At 43.9% G+C, this 10,680-nt stretch overlaps 1 long non-coding RNA gene across 1 annotated transcript; it reads left to right on the top strand.

The window, feature by feature from the left end:
- The first annotated feature begins 330 nt into the window (after positions 1-330).
- Positions 331-5,175, top strand: LOC139046224 (uncharacterized). Its single transcript, XR_011505984.1, has 3 exons — positions 331-1,500; positions 3,938-4,019; positions 5,064-5,175. It is a non-coding gene; the product is annotated as an uncharacterized lncRNA (long non-coding RNA).
- Positions 5,176-10,680: the final 5,505 nt, after the last annotated feature.

Here is a 10,680-nt window from a genome sequence, read left to right as displayed (position 1 = left end):
GTTCTGAGCAGCTCACTCTTTCCAGGCTGACAGCCTCCTGATGACCAATCGCCACCATCATTTCTACCTTGAAACCCACATGCACTGTTGCCGACCCCAGCTCATGGCCCGCCCAGCACAGAGGGAGGAGGCAAGGCAACTGATCCTCGGCGTGGGTTTCTCCCTTCTCTCTTCCTCAACTCATCCTCAAGTGGCTGATCAAGGTGAAGTGTGTTAGGGACTGCCATTACCATCTGATGAATATGTACATTTTTAACTCTGCCTTTCTAGGAAGTAAGATCTTCATTCATGTTGACCTAACCCAGTGTTTCTCTACTTGGTACCAAGTAGAATCGCCAGGGATCTTTAATCCTCGGGAGCAGCATGTTCATACAGAACGCCAGGACCTCACTCCAGACCAACTAAACCAGAAACTTCCCCATGTGGGGCACAAGCATCTGTGTTTTTTTGAAAGCTCCACAAGCAGGTGGAGAACTGCTGGGCTTACTTATGCATTCCCCACTCTCATGGTGGATATTCACGGTGAATTAGGGGAGGAAGGGAGAAAAATGGAACTTAAATATTTGGGAACAAGTCATCTTTTCAAGACTCAGGAAATCACCCTATTATAGGTAGATACTATGTCGCCTCTGCTGGGGGGGAAGAGGAGGGAACTGCCTTGCTTCTTTGAAGATGCACAGAAAGAAAAGCTTGGGGCATGGAGAGATTCACTGGCCTAAGGCAAGGGAAGGGACATGACAGTGCTCACGGTAGTCCCCAGGAGACACATACTCATTCTCAGTGCACAGTGTGCATGTCTCCCCTGAGATCCCAGTGAAACTGCTATGAAAGCCACCGAACTTTCCATCAGTTTATCTTTTAAAGTCAGTCTAAGAGCTTTTGAAAAGAAAACACGATTCACCACTAGCTCCTTTCCTATACTCTTGTTTTTCTGCAAGCAAAAAGCATTCTGTGCAAGTGTGCTTCACTGTTCCAGTGAGTGTCGACCGGCCCACGGAAGCTGCTTCAATCCACGCACCTGGTTTCTCTGACCTCGAGTCAGATCCCGGAGGGTTTGGTGGGCAGAGCGCAGGACCACGCCTGCTCACCCAGTCTGTTCCTAAGGCAAAAGCAGAATTCTCAGGCTTTCCCTCACTGTCAGTCTCTCACTCCGCTGCTTCTGGCCCCGGGAGGAGATGGAAGTGTATTCAGTCACACGAGGATTCCTGTTAAATGATGAATTGTGATTCCATAGCAGGCAGCCCTTCACTGCAGGGAGTAGCTGAAGCCCAGAGAGTTTTGCCAGTGTGAGAGCGCTGGAGGGGACTGTAATGGCTGCATTTGCAATCAAGAAGGAGGTGAAATCCATTACTGGCTGTCTTTATTTTGCCAGCCCACTGACAAGCGACTGAACTGCTTCCTGTAGCCAGACTTGGACGTAGGCAAATCAAATTCTCACCACTAATAGCAGCTCCCCAAGTAGCTTTTCCTGGAATACTGAGAATTTCCTTTCCCCACTAGGTAAGTGGGTGTCCTTAGAGAGGGTTTGCAATATGGATTTAAATTTTTGTCCCTGGGCTCCGAGCCGTAGGACATTAAGTAGATATTGCTTATTCCTCATTGAGGGGTGTGACAAGGCTCTTAAGGTGAACTATTGAGGCAATTTTCAAGGTTTCGTGTAGAAATATTGTGTGGTTTAATTTTTTCCTGCTTGGTTAGGGTAGAAGTGGTTTATACCCCACCAAGCAGATGCCATTGTTGTCACTCACCTCTGCAAGGCACTTTTCAGGCTTGGTCCTAGCTCTTGGGCAGTGTGGCACCTCCTTTTTTTATTCTCACTTAAATTTGTTCTCTACTGGGTTCTCTTGGTTTGTAAATGTGTACATGCAAGATGTGTTGGTTAATGTTATGTGTAAACTTGGAGAGTGTTTTGGGTTGAGTTTTTTTTTTTTTTAAAGATTGACACCTGAGCTAACAACTGTTACCAATCTTCTTTTTTTTTTTTTATTGCTTTTTCTCCCCAAATTCCCCTGGTACATAGTTGTATATTTTACTTGTGGGTCCTTCTAGTTGTGGCATGTGGGATGCCACCTCAACATGGCCTGACGAGCAGTGCCATGTCCACGCCTAGGATCCAAACCAGCGAAAACCTGGGCCACTGCAGCGGAGCACAGGAACTTAACCAGTCAGCCATGGGGCCGACCCCTTTGGTTGAGATTAATATTATATCTGTGACTTTTGCATAAAGCACATTGCTTGCCATAATGTGGGTGGGCCTCATCCAATCAGTTGATGGTCTGAATAGAACAAAAACACTGGCCTCCCTAAGCAGGATGAAACAGTGTGGCAGGTGGCCGTCAGACTTCATCTGCACTATTGACTGTCTTGGGTCTCCAGCCTGCTGGTCCACACTGCAGACTCCGACTTGCCAGCCTCTACAATTGCATGAGCCAATTCCTTATAGTAAACCTCTCTCTCTAAACACACACACACACACACACACACACACACACACACACACACGTTCTGATTCTCTGGAGAACCCTGATTAATACACAAGTGTTCCCAAACACTTAAGTACTTCTGAAAACATTGTTACTAAATGCAACGTTAAATAGAGTAAACAGGAAAAGACATAGTTGCTGAATGTTTCAAGAAGTTCCTTTTGAAGATTGTTGCATTTAGGGGCTGGTAATCTCATGTCTTTCTAAGGACGGTAGTTTTATTTTTAGGTTCAGTATTGCTCTCACTTGCTAAGAAATGCTTCAATGTTTCTGAGTCTATAGGAAATAGGTGCTATTTAACTATTTAACTTTTCTCAACCAAGTAATGAGTGGATCAAGATGAATTTATTCAGCGTACTGTATTCAGTGCACTGTATACTTCCTATACAGTTTATAAAAATCTTCATGCCAGGGCAGGGTTATCTCCCTCTCCCTGTGCCAGCACCTGCCCAGGCTAAGATAAAAGAAGGGTGCCTTTGTGTTGTAAGGCACAGGTGGAAGGAGACAGGCAGCCATTTAGCATAAGAACATACAGGAGATTTGCTAGCAGGAGGTTGATCTTTTCGACGTGAAAGGTTAAATTGTTTTTTAGATACTCTACCCAGAGATCAGACTTTGGAAAAACTTTTTCTGCTTCTTTCTCCATCCTCAAAAATTGAAGACCACCCCACCCCTTCACACACACACACACACACACACACACACGCACAGAGCATTCCACCCCTTATCCAGAAGCAGATGGTGAGAACAAAAAAGCCCTGAACACTCTAACCTCAGGAGGCCTGATCCGAGAGGAAGAAGACTTTGGAGCAGGTGGAATGGGTGGTAGGGGAGGAGAGGTGTGAGCAACCGTGTTAAAAAGTACAAAGAAACAGTGGAAGAATGACAACAGCGAATTGTTGCAAAATGTACCATCCCCCCTCCTACACCCAGTTCCTCTTGCAAGGGGAGCAAAGAGCAGGCGTTGCCTGTAGAAGAAGTAAAAGATGTGGTCCTTGATCTTGTTGACGTTCCATCTGGAAACCTAGGTGTCAGTAAACTAGCATTAGATCTAGTATTGGGGCAATTTCTTTTTATATCTAGAGCTGATATTATGGAAAATGTTGACGTCCGTGTGAATGAGCCGGGCCATGAGGTTGGCACCTAACCACAGTTCTGTGTAAATATTGATTCCCATTGCTTAGGAACTATGGCAGAGCTTGTTATTGCTTGCAACATTGCCCTTTTTTACATCAGGGACAAGTGATGGCTATACACACAATGAGTTTACTTTGCCTGGGGTCTTAGCACTTGTCATGCCCCTGAAGATGGACTGGCAGACAATCCATATCAGGAAAGACAACATGAAACCAGGCTTGTTCATTCAGGGGCAGTCAGTTTCCCTGTCCTCATGGCGCTTACAGTCTGAATAACTTTATGAATAATTAATAAATGTTACTATAACTACATTGCAGGAGAAGCAAAGAGCATGCTGAGGGCTTACAACCAGAGGCTCCAACCTGGTCTGGGTCGTCCAACTGGCTTCCAGGATAAACGGTATGTCAGCTGATACCCAAAGAATGAGGAATTAACCAGACAAGAGCTTCTTGAAAAGCTGACCCCAGGGGAAACTACAAGGAATCCCTGGGACAGGAGGGAGCAGGAGGAAGCCGTGTGGAAGGGCAAAAGAATGAGGGGGTAGAGGGCAGTGAGAGGTGAGGCGGGCCAGGTAGGCCAGGCCAAGCCAGGCAGGCCAATAAATAGGCTATGTTAAGAATTTCAGACTTGATTCTAGGCGGGAAGCCCCTATAAGGTTTTGGGGGGTGGGGAGAATGTTGAATGATGTGATTTGCATGTTTTAAAAGCATAATTATTATGTCTAAATAGTGGGACAGCAGAGGTACAGCAGAAATCATCTGCAAACTCCTTCATTCAACAGTTAACATTCAAAGGCTATTTCTTTTTTGAAAAAATTGTGATAAAGCACACATAACATAAAATTCACCCTCTTAACCATTTTTAAGTTCAGTGGTGTTAAATACACTCATATTGTTGCGCAACCATCCTGCAAAACCGAAGCCCTGTACCCATTAAACACTAATTTCCCCTTTCCCCTACTCCAGCCCCTAGAAACCACCGTCCTACTTTCTGTCTCTATGAATTTGACTTTCCTAGGTACCCCATATAAGTGGAATCATACAGTATTTGTCCTTTGGTGACTGACTTATTTAATTTAGCACAGTGTGCTCCAGGTTCATCCATGTTGTAGCATTTGTTAGAATTTTCTTCTTTTTTAAGGCCGAATAATATTCCATTGTATGGATATACTACATTTTGTGAATCCATTAATCAATTGATGGACGCTTGGGTTGCTTCCACCCCTTGGTTATTGTGAATAGTGCTGCTATGAACATGGATGTACAAATATGTCTTTGAGTTCCTGCTTTCAATTCTTTTGAGTATATACCCTCACAGGCTATTTCCTGAACCTCATTCTAGGAATAACACGACACTAAATACTGTGGGGGTTTAGAAAAGTGAATATGATACTGTCTGTTCCATCCCAGCATAAACAAGAAAATGCCTCCTCTCTGTCTGCAGGTTTTGGTGGAGTAGATGAATGAGAGGTGGCTCATAGAGTTGGAAACACAAGAATGGTTAACAGCACTGGTTACGGAGCTTGGATTAATTCAATAAAAGGTGGAGAACTATTGAAAGATTTTTGGTTCTTTTGCTTGCTTGGTTAATTGGTTGTTTAATTTTTTAAAAGTCAAATTAAATTAAAAATAGGCTTGGGGGCTGGCCTGGTGGTGTAGTGTTTAAGTTTGTGCGCTCCACTTTGGCGGCCTGGGGTTCACACGTTTGAATCCTGGATGCAGACCCAGCACCGCTCGCTGAGCCATGCTGTGGGGGCATCCCATATATAATAGAGGAAGATTGGCACAGATGTTAGCTCAGTGACAATCTTCTTCAAACAAAAAGAGGAAGATTGGCAAGAGATATTAGCTCAGGGCCAATATTCCTCACTAAAAAAAAGGAAAAAAAATAGGCAGAATAACCTGAACTGAATTGGGCTACAGTAAAGTGATTTTGGAGTCCCTAAGGAGGATGAAGTAGAAAGGACAAAATTGGAGACAGAGGGCCCAGACCGAAGGCTATGGCAATAGCCCAGGTAAGAAAAAAATCAGAGTCTTAACTGATGTGATATCAGTGGGGATGGAAGGAAAGGCATCTTTCTTTAGAAGTACCGTTAGTCATGGCCAAAGCCTGTTTGGGATTGGTTGGTTTAAGGATGGTCCGGTCTCCGCCCACATCATTCCTCTCCCTTGGGAACCGTCAGCCTCTGTCAGAAGTAGAAAGTCTCTTCCTCCACGTCTCCTTCAGTGCAGGAACATCTCCGTCCTCTGGCCCCTGCTTCCTTGTGACCAGATGAAAGGCAGCCCAGGCGAGTGCCGCAGCCCACCCCACCTCTCAGGGCTGTTTGAAGGACAGGCTCTCTGAGCAGGAGCTCCCACGGGGCAACTCGAGAGGCCTCTGGGCAGCTCAGTCCCTTTAGCTATTTTTAGTGTGCCTTTTAGATTTAGAAACAGCGGCATTCTGTAAAAACTCATTTTTTCTGCTTTCCTGAGGCAGAAAATTTCAATCCCAAACCTTCACAGGAAATGACACAGTGTTTGAGAATTTAGCTTACTTTCTTCCTTCATTGTTACCTTGACATTCATACCTCTAAGTATGCTAAAAGCTCCAGATCTTACAGTCCCGACCCAAGCAGCAGACAAATTGGGAATAATGGGCTCCCTCACTGTATTAAGACCATGAGGTCAAGTTGAGGGGAGCGTGTGCAATAAGTGTGCAGTAATTGAGAGATCCAAACCTCAGTGCCCCTCCTCCGAGGCAGTGCCCTAAGCTTGAACACGCACATCCTCTAAGTGTCCTTAGATCCTGAGTTTATCTTACACATTCATTTCTTTAAAAGCATCCTTTGGGAATATGAGAAATCTAGTTTAAAAAACTCCACCTTCACATCTTGTTCATTTGGTACATTAAGAACTCTAAAAGAAATTGAGCCACATGACAATAGAAACATCAATGTTTCATGTACTTATTCTTATTTGTGGTACCCACTGCAAAGAGTCGGACGGCTAACAAATGTCGGTAATTGGCTGCTCTCCGGAGAAATGTCCGGAAGTATAAGATATGGGGCTGGCTCCATGCTTCGATGGAAATATGACTTGGACTTATCCTTCCAATTTTTTATTTTGAAAGTTGTCAAAGCTACAGAAAAGTTGAATAAGTAGTACTCCATTCAAAGACATCATATGGCTTTCACCAAGATTCACTGGTTGTTAATATTTTACCATATATGCTTTCTCTTTCTCTCTCTTTTCCCCTAAATATATATTATATATGTGTGAGTATGTACACACACATGCATACACACATGTGTGTGTATATATATATTTATAAATGTGTGTGTGTGTACATATATGTATACATATAAATATGCGGAACCATTTGAAAGTTAATTGTAGGCATCATGGCCGTCCACCCTAAGTGCATCAGTATGTGTCTTCTTCTTTTTTTTTTTTTTTAAAGATTTTATTTTTTTTTTTTCATTTTTTCTCCCCAAAGCCCCCCGGTACATAGTTGTGTATTCTTCGTTGTGGGTTCTTCTAGTTGTGGCATGTGGGACGCTGCCTCAGCGTGGTCTGACGAGCAGTGCCATGTCCGCGCCCAGGATTCGAACTAACGAAACGCTGGGCCGCCTGCAGCGGAGCGCGCGAACTTAACCACTCGGCCACGGGGCCAGCCCCAGTATGTGTCTTCTAAGAGCAAAAACATTGTCATTCACAATCCCAATGCTATTATCACACCCAAGAATAATAACGTTGATATGTTAGAGGAAAATTTTCAGAAAAGTAAAACTATAACTCTTCTCCAGCTATAAAATGAACATGCGTTAAAGATTTTATTTAACTCATGATTAATGAGGGAACTGCAAGATGTCACAACCAGTTCAAAAGAGAATGCAAAGAACGGACACATTTATAGATGAGGAGTGTCCAAAGGAATGAGCAAATGGAGGCAAAACTGGCTTCTTCACGTCTACGGGCAAGGATTATTTTGCATTGCTGTCCATTTTCTACAACTTAATGAGCTGTAAAATAGCTCAAAGGCAATGAAAGGTGGACAGCCCCTATAGAATCAGAATTAGATAACCCTGAACGCTGTGCTCTGGACCAGAGGTTAGCAAAACTTTCTATAAAGGGCCAGATAGTAAATATTTTAGGTTTTGCAAGCCATATGGCATCTGTCACAACTACTCAACTCTACTGTGGAACATGAAAGTAACTACAGACAGTCTGTGAAGGAATGAGTGTAGCTTTGTGCCGATAAAACTTTATTTATAAACGCAGGCAGCAGGCCATATCTAACACACTGGCTGTACTTTGCTGACCCTGCTCTAAAGAACGCAGAGTTTTCCACTGAAGCACAAATTTTCTCCAACAGATGCAAAAATAAGATGCTCTAATGAATTGAATTGTGTACCCCTCAAAATGCATATTTTGAAGTCCTGACTCTCAGTACTTCAGAATGTGACTGTATTCGGACACAGGGTCTTTAAAGAGGTAATTAAGTTAAAATGAGGTCGTCAGGGTTGGCCCTAATCCATCACCACTGGTGTCCTTGTAAGAAGAGGAGATGGGACACAGACACACACAGAGGGAGACCGTGTGAACACACAGGGAGAAGACAGCAAGGCAAGGAGAGAGGCTTCAGAAGAAATGGTGAGGAAGTAGATTTCTGTTGTTTGAGCCACCCAGTGTGCAGGATGTTGTATGGCGGCCGGGGAGAAGAACACACGCCTTTCTCTTTTGAAAAGGTGGCTATCTAATCATGAGACAAGTGAGTAGAATGGACCACTTTCTCCCTAAAGTCGCTTTGTCAGATGCAATATCTTCAAGAAGCACTTGAAGGTGGAGAGGGGAGAAATGTTTCATGTCAAATAAGTTTAGAAACTATTGCAAACTGTAGTTCCTTCTTAAAAATCCAGTACCATCCTGGTATGTCAAAGGTCTTAAGATGTCCTGAGATAATATCTGTTTTAACTTGATGTAACCCAGAGTTTCCCAAACTTGGAATGCCTTTGTTTATTCCAAAGATACAATTATGAATAACGAAACCAGTATTCTTGGGACATTCTTGGGAACACTAGGGTAAACAAAAAATGAGGCCGATTTTCTGAGAATGCAAAGATGCCGGTGGACTGAGCCTTGGGAAGCGTAGGATTCAGGAGGCTGGAGAAGAGAACATAAGCGTGTTCCAGACAGGGACAAGAGGGGGACTCCTGTGCCCAGACCTGTGTGATCATGACATGGAAAGGAGGACACGCTGGGCCAGAGTGCTCCGAGCTGAGCACTCCTGGAGCTGTATCAGAGGAAGTCCTAAAGGAAAGATCATTTTCTGTTTCGAGGTGAACCCGAGGCCTCGAGTATCCAGCTGTATTATAAGAAATGGAATTCAGAACACAGGGCCCTGGGAGTCTTCCTGTGGGGCCCCAGTGATCACCTCCAACAGAATTTTAAAGCCACCATGTGCTCCTTCTATGAGTTATATAGCACAGGAATAAAAGCCCGGATGGTGCTCACGATGTCAGCTCCAAGCCACCAGATGGCGCGCGGAATCCACAGTGCACGTGCGCCAGCCTTCGTTTGTCCCAGCGCTGGCCCAGGGCCCATAGGAAATGTGTTACTGTGTCTCCTCTTACCGAGTGCCCTGCAACATTTCTGCACTTTAGAAAGCTCATCTATAGAGGAGCATGTGAAACACCATACTGCACAGCTGTGCTTTTCGTGTCCTTTCCCTCCTGGGGACATGTCAACAACATTTCCCCTTGTCTGGAGAGTTTCAGAGGCCAGTCTCTTCTTGCATATTTGTTCTTACTGGAACTAGGAGTAGGGAGCATTTAGCTTCCATTTTGAAACCCACAATCCTGATGAAATATAATCGTTAGGAAGAAAATATCTCAAAGATTGTTTATGAGGGCAACCACATTTCTGGCATGAAAACAGTCTCTGCAAACACTTTGTTACTCTGGTCTTTTGACTGCTAACACTGTGGGGCGTAAGATTTTTACGTAATCCCAAACCTCAGCCCTGAAGAGTTAATGATGTTACTCATCCCACTGGGGCATGAAAGAAAGGCGTGCATTTTTGGGTGTTTATTGCTTGCCCAGAGTGGTGGAATGAGCCATAAGGCGGAAGGCCAAGGGACTCGGGCCACCCATGCAGTGAAATAATCCCCCAGAAATGCATGGCCTGGAGTGGAAATGAAAGTAAAGTCAACAGTCATCGCAGGGCATTTACTAAATATTACTGACGGTCGTTCAGTCTAAAGTTTGCTTGACTCCCAACACTGCAAATCTCAGATTCGGGATATATTACATAGATGCCAGAAATGATCACAATCAAGCAATTGGAACACTATTCTCGTCAAGCTCTGGGTCATAAGTGGGGAGCTCTGTTCTTATTTTCAGTTCCAATAGCAATGAATAATTAATAACCTAGTTTTTGAATGGAAAGTACATTTCAATGGATGAGTGATGCTTTCAGAAGGGCCTCTGAGGGTTACTGTATATTTCCTTCTTTCTTTATGAAGTAGGACCCTGGAAGTGAAGACAGAAGCAATATTCAAATATGTTATGACCTACATTTTTGACCCATCAGAGACTGGTGTGAATAAAGACAAGCAGACTCTAACATCCACTTTGGCACCTACTATATGCCCAGCACTGTGTTTCACGTCTTATAAGTAGTTTATTATTTAATCTTCATGGCATCAATTTGGTAGTTGGCATTGGCCTACATTTTCACTTGAGAGACCCAGGCTCAGGGAAGTTAAGCAGCTTGCCCAAAGTCACACAGCTAGTAAATATGACAACTAGGAGTTGGAGCCAGGTATGTCTGACTTCAAGGCCTGGGTTTGCTCTCCTTCTCCAAGACATTTCAGGGACTCGCAGAACCTCCAAGTTGGGAAGGATCTTGGAGGTCATTTAGATGAACCCTCTAAATAATGCAGAAATCTCTTTTCTAGCATTCTCCGTAACTTGAGAGTCAAATGAACGTAAATGTTCCTGAAATCAAAAGCTGTAGCCTAAAAAGAAGTAAGAGGAAGACTTCAGAATGCAGACAGGGGGCCTAAAATAAAAGTAACAGAT

The sequence above is a fragment of the Equus asinus genome, chromosome 2, assembly GCF_041296235.1.
Source record: "Equus asinus isolate D_3611 breed Donkey chromosome 2, EquAss-T2T_v2, whole genome shotgun sequence".
In the NCBI taxonomy this organism is placed as follows: Eukaryota; Metazoa; Chordata; class Mammalia; order Perissodactyla; family Equidae; genus Equus; species Equus asinus.
The sequence above is the reverse complement of the archived record's forward strand: the minus strand, read 5'-3'. Positions and strand labels throughout refer to the sequence as shown.